The 13523-nt window shown below is 38.0% G+C and overlaps 1 protein-coding gene and 1 non-coding gene across 2 annotated transcripts in view; both read left to right on the top strand.

Annotated features, from left to right (window-relative positions):
* The window catches only part of Aven (apoptosis and caspase activation inhibitor), a 173503-nt gene that overhangs the window by 506 nt on the left and 159474 nt on the right, over positions 1-13523 (top strand).
* Positions 6937-7060, top strand: LOC125613426. Its single transcript, XR_007344000.1, has one exon. It is a non-coding gene; the product is annotated as a small nucleolar RNA SNORA11 (small nucleolar RNA).

Here is a 13523-nt window from a genome sequence, read left to right as displayed (position 1 = left end):
AAGAGGCGATGGCTGGTGGGATACGGCGACACGCAGCCAGGCCTGGTTGGGCCGGGGCCCAGTCGGGAAGGCGGGCGAGTGTGCGGGTGCGCGCGAGCCGGCAGCGGTGCGCCTGCGCTGGACGCGAGGGTGGCGGTGGCGCGCAGATGCTCGCGAGGTGGCTCTTGCTTCCTCCTGCGGGAAGTAAAGTCTTGTGGGCTTCCGCCTTGGCCCGGCGGTCGCGCTCTGGAGTTCGAGACCCAGGGCCGAGGCTGCGCGTCTGGCTGCTGGTCTAGGGCGTTTTGGGTCCCTTGCTGTCACCCCGCAGGCGAGGCGTGGCCAGGGCTTGGTTTGTAGACGCCCAGACCCCCCGGCTGTTTTATCACCTTGGCTCCGAGTCTGAGGATCCAAGGGGTGGGTGGCTTTGTTCCTCCCTACACAGTGTCTGGCATGCAGCGGGCGCATAATAATGATGATGATGATGGTAAAAAGTCGAATGAAAGAATGCTCCGAATAATAATAATAATAATAATAATAATAATAATAATAATAATAATAATAATAATAAAGTTGAATGAAAGAATGCTCCAGACATTTGGGGGCGAGTTCAGATGAGTTTTTTTTTTTTTTTTTAAAGCGTAGTCCTGTTACACTTACCTGTGTAATCAGGGGTTACTTGCCTTGTCTCTTTGAATATTCAGTGTGTGAATGTTTCAGCAGTCAGGTGTGAGTTTCGATATGATCAGTGTTAAATTCATAGAGGAAATTTCTCAGATTGGAGCAGGGAATGGTATATATATGAGCCAACTCTTACCATATCTCAGCTACTGTAGTTAGAATACTGTCTTTATGAGCTATTCTGTTATTTTTACATTTGTAGTGCAAAATTATGTTTGTATTTTGAATTCTTATGTAAGACATAGATTAAAAATTCTTTTAAAAATTTATTCAGGCAGAATTTCCTATTACTGAAATTTGCAAAATATCCCCAACACCCCACTCCCAGGGATACAATCTGGGGCCATGCCACATGCTGTACACTGAGCTACCCTTCTCACCTCAGCTCTAAATTTGTAATATCCTAAGGGCACAGTAGGTAAGATATCTCTAAAGATGATAGTTGTATACAGACATATGGAGCCGGAAAAATTATAAAACTTAAATTTAAGTGTAAAAACCTTAACCTTGTCAGGATTAAGGTAGGCAAGCAAAACCTGAATGAGGTAATGAAAAAAATTTTAGGGTCAGCTTACCTGCCAGTTTGAGGAAGGAAATGACAGAAACCAACACCAGCCTAGTGCCCACTATTTATCACATTTTGTCCTTATAATAACTCTATTTTATATGACATGTGTATATATATATACACACATATATACTATATAATATATATACATATATATTATATATATAATACAAACAATATATACATACAATCTTAATTTTTATGCTTTAACTGATTTGCCTCAGCTTTCATAGGCAGTGGGAGAGCTGGGATTTAATCAAGCAGCCCTTGAATCCACTCTGTTTTATGTCTTAACATTGTAGTGAACCCCTTGCACCTTTACTGAAGACAAAGTACTGTGGATGCAACTTGGCTGTAAGGATCAGGCTTTAGTAGTAATTATAGTAATGGGACCTTTGATACTAACTACAGTATCTGGAACAAAGCCTTTATTAATAAATGTGTTTAATTTATTCAGTTCAGTGAGTGAAGGTCCTGCTTTATTCATCTCTGTTGAACTATATTAAATAAAATTATGGTAAATCATTTAGAAAAACAATGATATGACTTTTTAATTTATGTTGGTATTGTAACCCATTGTATTAAAATTTTAGGCTTTTATCCCTTGTTGGAATAGTCCTAAAATTCCATCTTATGTTTTCTTTTAGTATTTTCTCATGTTGTGGTGTCATGATTAGATGTGTCAGTGTATGTCTATGCTCAGCACAGAGCCTGGGACATAAAGATAGCTGCAGTTGCCATCATTGCTACCAATCTTAACACATCATCCTGTTTTCAGCCACAGCTGGATGAAGGGATGTAGGAAAGGTTATTCTTTCATAACATTTTAGATTGGTGACCTCTCAGGTCCTTTCCTCTTGTTTCTTTTCCTCCTCTTTTATATCAGAGTTTGGAAGTCATGTCCTAAGGTTAAAGGTTATATCCTGGGGCTAAATTTTTCATCTTTTCTGCTGTTAAGAGAAAATTATCAAGAAGAAAATAGAAATTACTGTTAATATCATCACCCAGAAATAATTACCGTTAACATTTTGATGTACATTCTTTCCGTGTAAAACTGGAAAGATGTCATGAGACTTAAATTTAAAAAAGACACTATTATATTGATGTGAAAATTATGACGTATGTACATGTATGCATTTAAAACTCTGAAAGGATACATATAGGGATACATAACAATCTGTGTTTTGTGTGGGGGAAAATAGATTATTTCCCTTTATTCATTTTTTTATGGTTGTGTATTGCCAGAAACATAATCTGTCTTGAAAAAAGGATTCTACAAATATACTTTTTTTTTTTTTTTTAGAATTTTTAATATTTATTTATTTATTTATTTTTTAGTTTTCGGCGGACACAACATCTTTGTTTGTATGTGGTGCTGAGGATTGAACCCGGGCCGCATGCATGCCAGGCGAGCGCACTACTGCTTGAGCCACATCCCCAGCCCTACAAATATACTTTTGATTATAAAATAAGGAAGACAGGCAAGACAATGCACATAAAAACTGTAGGGATTATCTCTGGGTGGTGGGATTCTGTGGTTTCCCTCACTATAGAAGTACAGAAGGGAAGATGGTCACTTGAGCTTGGATGGGTTGTACCTGGCCCTCTCCCCTTTCTCTCCTACTTTCTCTCTCTCTCTCTCCACTCACACCCATTCCCCACCCTGAACGTTTAAGATTAAGAGGTAGTTTTGATGATGTCCCTTTGCTCCTAAACACTTGGGTGTGTATTCCTAAAAGCAAGGAAATCTCTTATAACCATAGCACAGTGATCAAAAACAGGAAATTAACATTATTACAATACTGTCATCTAATCTTATAGAGCTTTTACCAGTTGATGCAATAATGTCCTTTATTAGGCTCTGAATCTTGAAGCAGGGACAGTTCCTTCATTGTGGCAGTCACCACACATCTTAGCTAGTCTATTAGGTTACTGTTGAGTTTGCAGCTGCCTGCTTCTAATTCAGCCTGGTTCTCTAGACGTCCTGTCAGTTTTACAAAATTCTTTCAAAAAATTCATTTTCTGCTTAAATTAGCCAGAATTGGTTTCTATAATTTGTAGCCAACTCTAGTGTATTACATTTTCCCCACACTTTCCATATTTCAAAATCTTGATCATCTTCACAAGCACAGCTCAGATGCCACCTTTCTTTGCAAAGCTTCTCATTTTCCTCAATAATTTTGTACTTTGTAAATAAAGCACTAATTTTCATTCATTTTATTACACTTAATCTTTTACTTGTATGTCTCCTTTATTAACTACAAGGTACTTGAAAACCTGTACATGATTCAATAACATGAATTGAAGAGCATTGGTGTTTTTTTTTTTTTTTGGAAAGAGTTTGGTAAATTTTGCTGAATGAGTGATAGCATTTGGAAGGTACTTTATAAGGTAGATGGGGAAGCTAGCTTATTGTCATTTTTGGAGTTCAGGTAGGGACGTCATTATGTTTTATTTGCCTTTGTTACATTATTTAAAATACCCTTTTGGTGGTTGAAGGCTCATTAATTAAAATAACTCTTCTTCCAAAGACCAGATATATACAAGAGCTTTAAATTGCATTGGATTTTATATTTTCCTGTTCTAATATTTAATTGTCTTAAGTTAGATATAAAAAGTCTAAGTCTTAATAGTTTTCTAATTTAATGCCAATAACAGCTTTTTAAAACACCTGAGAATAAAACAGAAATGATAGTATCTAGAGGTTTTATAGCTATAGCATCCCTTCATATTATTTCGTTCTCTTACTGGTTTTAAACTAATTTGTTTTACATATCATGCAAGTTTAATTCTTATTTTAACTATATTTTGGATTCCTTACTATTTTTGTGGGGGGGGTCAGTCAGTAAATAGAAAGTTTTTTTTTTTTTTTTTTTTTTTTAATTGTAGATGGACACAATATCTATCTTTATTTTTATGTGGTGCTGAGGATCAAACCCAGTGCCTCACATATGCGAGGCGGGCACTCTACCACTGAGCTACAGCCCCAGCCCAGAAAGGTTTTTTTTTTTTTTGGTTATTATCTGATTATATAATTCAAATGATATTTGAAATATAGATTCCAATAGAAATTTTAGTGTTTTTTTCAGTTTTTTTCTTTAAGTTTTTTCCATTTAGGAAACTACTTAGTTTGTTAAATTTTGACTAGAATTTATTTATAAATACATACTATGTTTGTTTTATGCACAGAGTAATGGAGTTAGGTAAATTTTTTTTTTTTAAACCTCACAGAAGAATGAAAGTACACTCTCATTTCTTTTATGGATATAAAAGTAGGCCAGGCCTAACTTAGGAGAGAACATTTCTTGTGTCTTAGTGTTATTGTTATTAATACTTTGGTTTCTTTTGCCAAATAGAAATTGTAGGTTCTTATTTTTCTTCAAAGAGATTGTGGAAACATAAATTATGTTTCTTAAAACATTTAAAATTATGTTAATTCCTTTAGTGGTAGACTTTCTCATTAAACTATATGCAGAAGAAACATTTAAGCTTTGTTTTTCAACAAAGCATTGATCATTTCCAATGTGTTTTGAGTTTACTTTTCTGTTCTCTTGGTGAGAGGTGACAAATATGTGTATGAGATAAATTGACATCATAATTTAGCTTGTGGTCCAGTAATTCTAAGTCTGACAAATTATGGCACAGATGAATGTGAACAAATTATCAAGTAAGTAGATGGATGTTCATTGCAACATTGTTTAATATAAGGACTACCTGGAAAGGGAGGAATACTGAGCAGCTCTTAAAGAACAGGGTAGATATGGGGGAAATGTCGAATACAGAGGGAGTTACTTTAGAAAAGTTATATAGTAGTATTCCAATTTTATACATATGCTTAGAACATTTCTGGAAGACTGTAGGAAACAGTGATTACCTTTGTGAAATAAGATTCGTAGATAAGGCAGAAAAAGATTCTCTTTTTCTTTCTGAACTATTTGAATTTTTATTTTGTGGCAACGCCCATGTGTTACTCTTATGATTAAAAAAAAAACAAGTTAAATAATAAAAAATGAAACTTAACTGAAAACAACAGCTTCTTTGAAGTATGTCCTAAAGGAAGTCCTCACATTTAAAATATTGCCAGAACTTGGGGCTGGGGTTGTGGCTCAGTGGTAGAGTGCTCGCCTAGCATGCATGAGGCACTGGGTTTGATCCTCAGCACCACATAAATATAAATAAAGGTATTGTGTCCACTTAAAACTAAAAAATAAATATTTTTTTTTTTTTTTTAAAGATAGAGTGAGAGAGGGAGGGAGAGGGAGAGGGAGAGAGAGAGAGAGAGAGAGAGAGAGAGAGAATTTTTAATATCTATTTTTTTTTAGTTTTCGGCGGACACAACATCTTTGTTTGTATGTGGTGCTGAGGATCGAACGAACCCGGGCCGCACGCATGCCAGGCGAGCGCGCTACCACTTGAGCCACATCCCCAGCCCCATAAAAAATAAATATTTAAAAAATAAATAAATAAAATATTGCCAGAACTTACCTGTGAAGGAGGCAGGTTGTGTTAAATGTAGTTTTACAGATGAAGAGATAATAGTTGGGTGGATTTAGGCCTTTTAAAGGATATAGCCTATTAGTTGGTGGTGGGATTAATAACTGAACTTGATGTTTCTGATTTCTAGAATGACATTTAGTTTTTCATTAACAAATGACTGGAAAAATTTTTAATTTTTTCCCTTCTAGAATAATTATTTATGAACTGCTGTTCATGCTTTCCCATCAAGCATGTGTATGTTTTCTAATATATAACAAGATGGTCAGGCTGTTTGTTGGGTTGTAGTTCATCCTTTAGGTTTGTTGACTTGGGCTTTTCTAATGTATTCAATATATATCTTAGGTGTAAAATGTGGAGATGTAAATTATTTAAAGTTTCCATCAAATAACTTAGAAATCAAGGTCTCTGTCCAGTTTCCTAAAGTCTAGGGATGTGACTTCACTTTTTTCCCCCCCTGTGCTGGGGATTGAACCCAGGGCCCATACCCTTTGCAAGTGCTCTACCACTGAGCTACATCCCCAGTCCTAGAGATGTGACTTCCCCATATTGTGCTACCAAAGCTACCAAAGCTGTACAAGCCTTCCTCCCATTCTCGAAGTTTAAATAATCAGAGTTTCTAAGTTTTTACATTTTGTGATGTCAAAAAAGACTGGAAAACTTCCTGTTGCCTGCCTTTCTCAATTTCTGTTTGAGAACAAAAAAGACTTTAAGGGACCAATCAGTTTTAGGATTTTAGAATGACATCATTGTGGTTTATTATCAATTTAATCAAAGTTATAGATTATTTTTGTTGTTTTGTTTTTTAATTGTTGGTTTCAGTGTGCTCCATAGGTACACATTTTGGAAGTGCAGATTGATTCAAAGTGACCGAAATGATGATGCTTCTTTTCTTTTTGCAAAAGTTTCTGATTAAGGACTTTTTTTGGGGGTACTGGGAACCCAAAAATTGAACCCAGGGTCACTTAACTACTGAGTCATATTTCCAGAATTAAAAAAAATATTTTAGTTGGAGACAGGGTATTGCTTAGTTGCTAGGGCCTTGCTAAGTTGCTGAGGGCCTTGCTAAGTTGCTGAGGTTGGCTTTGAACTCACCATCCTCTTGCCTCAGCCTCCCAAGCCACTGGGATTACAGGCATGTGCCACCATGCCCGGCCTGATGAAGGATTTTTCTTTCAAAAAATGAATACTAGAGTTGAAAGCGAATGTGTTAAGATGGGGTGTGCTCAGAGCAGGGGCCTGAAGAGTGGCTGCTCTGTTTATAACACACCCAATAGGAATCTGGGGCCACTGTGAGGAGGGGCACAAGATATGTGTCCTATGAACAAATGCCCTACATGTAGGGAAAAAGAAAAGAAAGAAAAAAAAAATGCAAGTGTCTTTTGGCTTACTCAAATAAAGGACAATTTATTTATCTGTCAAATGAAAATTGAACTGTTAACTCCAAATCACTTTCCTAGATCCAAAACAATGAGCAGCTCACTTCAGGCAGAGGGCCGGGGGATAGCTGAGTGGCAGAGTGCTTGCTTTGTGTGCAGGAGGCCCCTGGTACCATCTTCAGCCCAGGGGGAAAAAAAAGAATTTAGGTTAGTTCTGGACATCATCTGCTGTGTGGAATGCATTTGCTCACAGCTGAGATGAAACCAGCAACCAAAGCCCAGTTTTATCTGTGAACAGCAGATGGGGTAAGTAGTTCAGCATTTTTCCAAATGGGAGTAACGTTCATTTCCTGCTTCAGTCATTCATTGACCTGTGGAATACTTGCAAAGCTGAGCATGGTGTGTCCTGTGAATGTTTCTCAACCTTTTAAAACATGTCTTCTTTTAAAAAATGTGGAAATTTTGTTTTTTTCTATGGCCAGTAATAAACTTTTCTCCCTAAAATATTTACATAACCAAGTCCCCTTAACTCCTTAGTTGAATAAAGTTAATCACACCTATATGTGGCCTACAACTGGGCCATGGTTTTAGACGTGGGGGATTCTTTTGGGGTCTTGGGTATAGTGTTTTCACTTATTTCTGACTTAAGCATCTCTGTAATATTTGCTTTATTCTTGTCATCAAAACCATTTCCCCATGATAGTAATTAACTATATTGCTACTGGAAACTTATTTGAGGGGGTAAACCCTAACAAATATTTTGTAGTTGTGTTCATATACTTAAGAGAGAGGTAGAGTACAGATAAAGTTTGTTCAGAAAAAGTGAAAGACTTAGAGTTTCAATTGCAAAGTTGTTTGCGAGTTAATTTTTAGTCTCATTATTGTATCAACTGAAACATTTCATAGCAGTGGAATAAAGTGATTGCTTTTATAAGGTATGTGGTCTCAGCACATGCATCCTGTAGGGCTGGCGTGCTCTCTCATATATGTTTGTGTATGTGTGTGTGTGTGTGTGTGTGTATACATATATATGTATATACATATATGTGTATATATATATATATATATATATATATATATATATATATATATATTCTTTATAGATTTTTAGAACAGTTTGATTTACTGAAAAATTGAAAGACTAGAATAGAGAATTCCCATATACCCTGCACCCAGTTTCCCCTAGTAGTAGCATCTCACATTAGCATGCCACATTTGTTACAATCAATAAATCAAGATTGGTACATTATTGTTTTTTAAAATATATTTTTAGTTGTAGATGGACACAATACCTTTATTTTATTTATTTATTTTTATGTGGTGTTGAGGATTGAACCCATTGCCTCGCACATGTGAGGCAAGCACTCTATCACTGAGCTACAACCCCAGCCCCGGTACATTATTATTAACAAAAGCCCATACTTGATTCCAGTTTCCTTAGATTTTACCTAGTGTGAAGGATCCCATTCAGGGTACCACATCATAGTTACTCATCACGTCTCCGTAGGCTCCTCCTGGCTGTGATAATTTCTTAGACTTTCCTTATTTTCGATGACCTTGATAGCTTGAGGAGTTCTGGTCAGACCTGGTGTAGGATGCGCCTCTGTCTACATGCTGTCAACATGATGTTAACCTTGATCACTGGCTGAATTAGTACTTGCTAGGTTTCTCCACTATCAAAGTTCCTTGCCACCTACCTGCTTCCCAGATATACTCTCTGGAAGGTCACACTGCAGGGCAGCCTCCTAGAGGGCAGAGTGTCTGTGTCATTTGTTTAGCATTCTGCATGGAAGATTTTTCTACTCCACTGACTTACTGACTCAGTCATTTATATTAGTATGGACCCATAGGTGTTTATTTTATATCATGTGCTATAAGCCTGTACTGTTTTATTGACCTGATTATTCCAGTTTTGACCACTGGAGGGAGTTTTTTTATTTATAGTTTCTTTCACACTTTCATCACTGTGTGTAGGTGTTTGGGGAAGTCAGAGGGGGATAGATCAAAATAAGATTGGCAAATTCTTTGTAAATGTTGAAGGGGGTTATTGGTATCTGGGGATTCATGTATAGCATGTTTGATTTTTGTAATAAAAATACAAATTAAAAGGCTATATGTAGTCTTTCATTTTTCTTCTCTAACAGAAAAGGAATAATTTAACATTTGAAAGTACTATTTATGAAATATAAATAGTTATTTTACAAATAGATGAATCACACTTATTCATCTTTAAATTTGTGATCTGACTTTGTATTGGTGTCTCCTAGATCTCTTAGGACTGAGGATGACATGGATTTGAACATTAGGTTTTGCTGTGAATTTGAAGGCAATTCTTTTTTCTTTAAATTATTGTTCTTTAAATTGTAAATTCTTAAAATGTGATTCTTTTGGTTGGGCTTGAGGGTGAGGAAGATAGATAGATTAAACCTTGCATTTTTCATGTCTCTGTAGGTCTGTCTTCCTATTATAGTTAGAATAAGATCAGAGCAGGCACAGTGACTAACCTGTAGTCCCAGCTAATCTGGAGGCTGCTGAGGCAGTAGGTTCATTTGATCCCATGAGTTTGAGGCCAGCAATATAGCAAGACCTTGTCTCTAAAATAAAGTCAAATCCCATACCACACCCTGAAAGGCTTTTCATGATATTGTTCTTTCTGGACCTTCATTTCTTCACTCTGTCTTCCTAGTTTAATCCTGTTTAGCCATGTGACTGAGTTTCCTTGAATGTGTCAGGGTTGTTTTTCTTGAAGGTTGGGGCCCCCTTGCTGCCTGGAGCTTTCTCTGCTTTTCTGTCTCTACGTCTTTGCCTGGCCTGAGCCTGAGTTCCACCTGGTTCTCCACTTAGACATCTCCTCAAAGGTTGGCCCCTCATTCTCCATCTGTTTACTTACTTTATTTCGATGGCATTGATCACTACCTGACATTGTTATTTGCCGCAGTCTGGCTGGGCACAAAATCACGAGCCACTCAAGCAGGAACAAACTTTATTTCCAAAACTTCCGCCAACGCCACGCAAGCGGGTTTTCTCCCGGGCCACACCACACCAACCGAAAATCCTTCCTCCAGAAATCCCTCTTACCGTACTTCCCCAACCAATGGGAACTCTCCGGGAGTCCCGGGAGAGCTCCAAAGTAGCAGGCCAAGGCGGACAGCAGGGGTCTAATATCCAATTGAACGCACATCTTAACATAATAATTATCATCTCAATGGCTTGCTGGCGTCACCTTTCAACCAAAAATGCCATGCGTCATTCCTACTCGGCTATGGCTCTTAGCAGTTATTTTATGTATTTATACCAAAATTATATATGTACTTATTTGTTGTTTGACTCCTCCAGGAGCTATTGAACTCCCCAGGGCAGGAGTCTTGCTCATTGCTGTATTTTGTGCACATTGGCCAGCACCTGGCATAACATAGACTCTCAGTAGATATTTATTTCATGCTTAAGTAGTAGATGTTTTTGTTTAAGCAAAGGATTACTTCCAATATTGTAGAAATATTCACATTGATTTTCTGTGGACACGTTTTGTGCTTTTCCTAATTACAACTAAGAGTAGTGAAGGAAGGAGAGATGGGCCATGCATCTGAACCCAACTCTACTCTCTGGGCTCCTTTCTCTATGTAGTTTTCTATTTTGTCAACAGTGAAAAAAGCCAGAATGAGTGCCAATGCCAAAGAAAGAGATATTTGTCAGAATTTATAACACAAGCTTTCTTTGATGCCTTCAACAGCCTGCAGCTGTGTGGATTAGGTCTTCTTAATGATTGATAATGGGAAGCACCGGGGAAGCTCAGGCTGTTGACATGGAGTCTGTTCACCGGGGAAGCTCAGGCTGTTGACATGGAGTCTGTTAACCACCACCTGGACTCTAAGTCTGATATGATTGAAGGGCTGACAAGCCATATAGGCTTACAGAGTGGGTCTAGAATAGGACATTGTTGCAGAGGTCAGGTGGTTTTGTTTTTCTTTCCTTCCATTCTTTCTGTAGGGCCTAAAGTAGTGACACCTAGGAGGAGGACAAAAAAGAGTATGAATGTCCTAAGTTTATAAGAAACAGTGATCAGGTTTGCTCCACCCTGATATGGAGAGGAAGATGAGAAGGGTGGGGCTCAGCCCAGGTGAATGTGGGCACTCATTATCTGACTATTTAAGAGAGACACTGCCTCAGTGTTTAATATTGAGGTTGTGGCTAAGATGAGGTTAGTCCACTGAAGCTTGTGTCTGTTGCTGACTACCAAAATCCACGGACAAGTTATTACCCGACGACTCAAAAAATAAAGAAAATCTGGCAGATGGGGAAGATGTGGAAGCCTGGAGAAGTGAACTATTTGTGGAACAGTTGGGTGAGTTTCTTGTAGCTTTTCTTTTCTCTCTGGTCTTTCTCTCTGGCTAAAGGGCTCTCAGCAGAGCTGCAGTGGGGGGAGGAGGGGAGTTCAGAGGTAGCTAAAACCTAAGAGAAATCCCAGCTTTCTGGCCAGAAGACCAAGGATTTGTGGGCTGGAGAGAGTGGAGGGAATGGCCCCTTCATTGAATCACGGTGGGCGGATACCTTGGAGAAACAGAGTTCCTGGGCCTGTAGAAATCATTTCCTTCTGGCAAGAGAACCATGAAAGAAAGGTCAGAGTGCTGGAGTATGCCTGTTTTGATTTCTCTTTTTTCTTTCTTTGCTTTGCCCCCTGTATGGCTCTCTGAGGGTGTCCCTCCTGAGGGGCAACACAGGCAGCTAGAACCCCCAAAGAAGCCCCTGTCTATGGGACAGAGAATTGCGAGAATCCTGGAGAGGAAAGAGCTGGGGAAAGGTCACTTCCTATGTTGTGTATGAGCTGGCCCAGGCTCCTTTTGAGCTGTGTTCATGGGACAGACCCAAAGCAGCATAGCAATAAGCCTTAAGAACTAAAGTGATATTGGAACTGTCACCCACTTGCTGTTTAAACCTAACCAGATTGATGGCCTGACAAAATGGAACAAAAGTGGTCCAGTGTTAGGTCGTTGTAGTTGAAATGGACATACTCAAGAACAGCTGTATGAGTTGTTTATGATTACTGGTGAACTATCTTTATGGGTTCAAAACTGTCTTTAATGGGACCCAGGGACCAAGAACTTAAGATTCAGAATGTAATTCAAAAGTTTCACTATACACCTGGGAAATGTAACCAACTTTTGAGGTGAGAGGCAATGAATGCCAGCCTATAGTAGACAGATATTAAAGCAGGTATTATATATAATACATTACATGAGTTAAATTGTTTTGAAATGAATGGAAGGATAGTTGCTCTTTAGGAGAGAAAGTAGGAGAAAACATTTGTGACTTGGGGTTATTCGAAGATTTCTTAAGGAACCAGAAGTGCAAGCCATAGAAGAAAAACAAACCAAAACTGGTAACTTTGTGCTCTGGGAAAGACATTCAAGAGAAAATAAAAGATAAGTCACAGCCTGGGAGAAAATATTTTAAAATCGCATATCCAACAAAAGATTGAACTGAGCATCAGCATATTTTTGTGTAATTTAATAAGATAAATACCCATTAAAAAATGGAAGGGGGGGGGCTGGGGCTGTATGTAGCTCAGTGGCAGAGCATTTGCCTAGCATGTGTGAGGCACTGGGTTTGATCCTCAGTACCACATAAAAATAAATAAAGGTATTGTGTCCAATTACAAATAAAAAAATATAAAAAAGCATTTTGTCCATCTACAACTACAAAAAAATAAAAATAAGAAATTTTAAAAAATGGAAAACGGGGAGGCTGAGGCAGGAGGCTAGCACGTTCAAAGCCAGCTTTAGTAACTTAGCAACTAAAAGCAACTTGTCTAAAAATTAAAAAAGGGCTAGGGATGTGGCTTAGTGGTAAAGTGCCCTTCAGTTCAATCCCCAGTACAGGATGGTGGGGGAGGTCACCAGATATAATGGAGGCAAATAAGCACAAGATGCTCAACATCATTTGTTGTTAGAGAAAGGCAAATTAAGATCACGGTGAGAAACCATTATGTGTCTATTGGAATAGCATAAACACCTGATAACACTAAAGCCTCGGGTTTCTCCTCAGGTTAAAGACATGAGCCAGGAATCCCACTGTTAGGTACATATGTGTACCCAAAGAAATGGAAACTTGGATGAATATTAATAGTGGCTTTTAAAATACTCAAAACCAGAAACAACACAAAGTGATTTTTAACCGATGAATAGATACATGAACTGCAGTACATCTATACAATAGAATACTAGTTGGCAATAAAAGGAATGATCTACTGTTATTCACATCAGCATTGATGAATCTGGAATATACTCTGCTGGGGTGGGGGGGGAAGCGCCAAAAGCTATGTGCTGTATGATTTCATTTATATGACATTCTGGAAGGGAGAAATAATAGAAATGGTATCCAGTGGTTAAGGTTGGAAATGGGGGCAGGTTAGTTACAAAGAGTGGCAT

This window comes from Marmota marmota, unplaced genomic scaffold (assembly GCF_001458135.2).
Source record: "Marmota marmota marmota unplaced genomic scaffold, marMar, whole genome shotgun sequence".
Taxonomy (NCBI): domain Eukaryota; kingdom Metazoa; phylum Chordata; class Mammalia; order Rodentia; family Sciuridae; genus Marmota; species Marmota marmota.
Note: the sequence above shows the minus strand (reverse complement) of the source record. Positions and strands in the feature narration are given on the sequence as shown.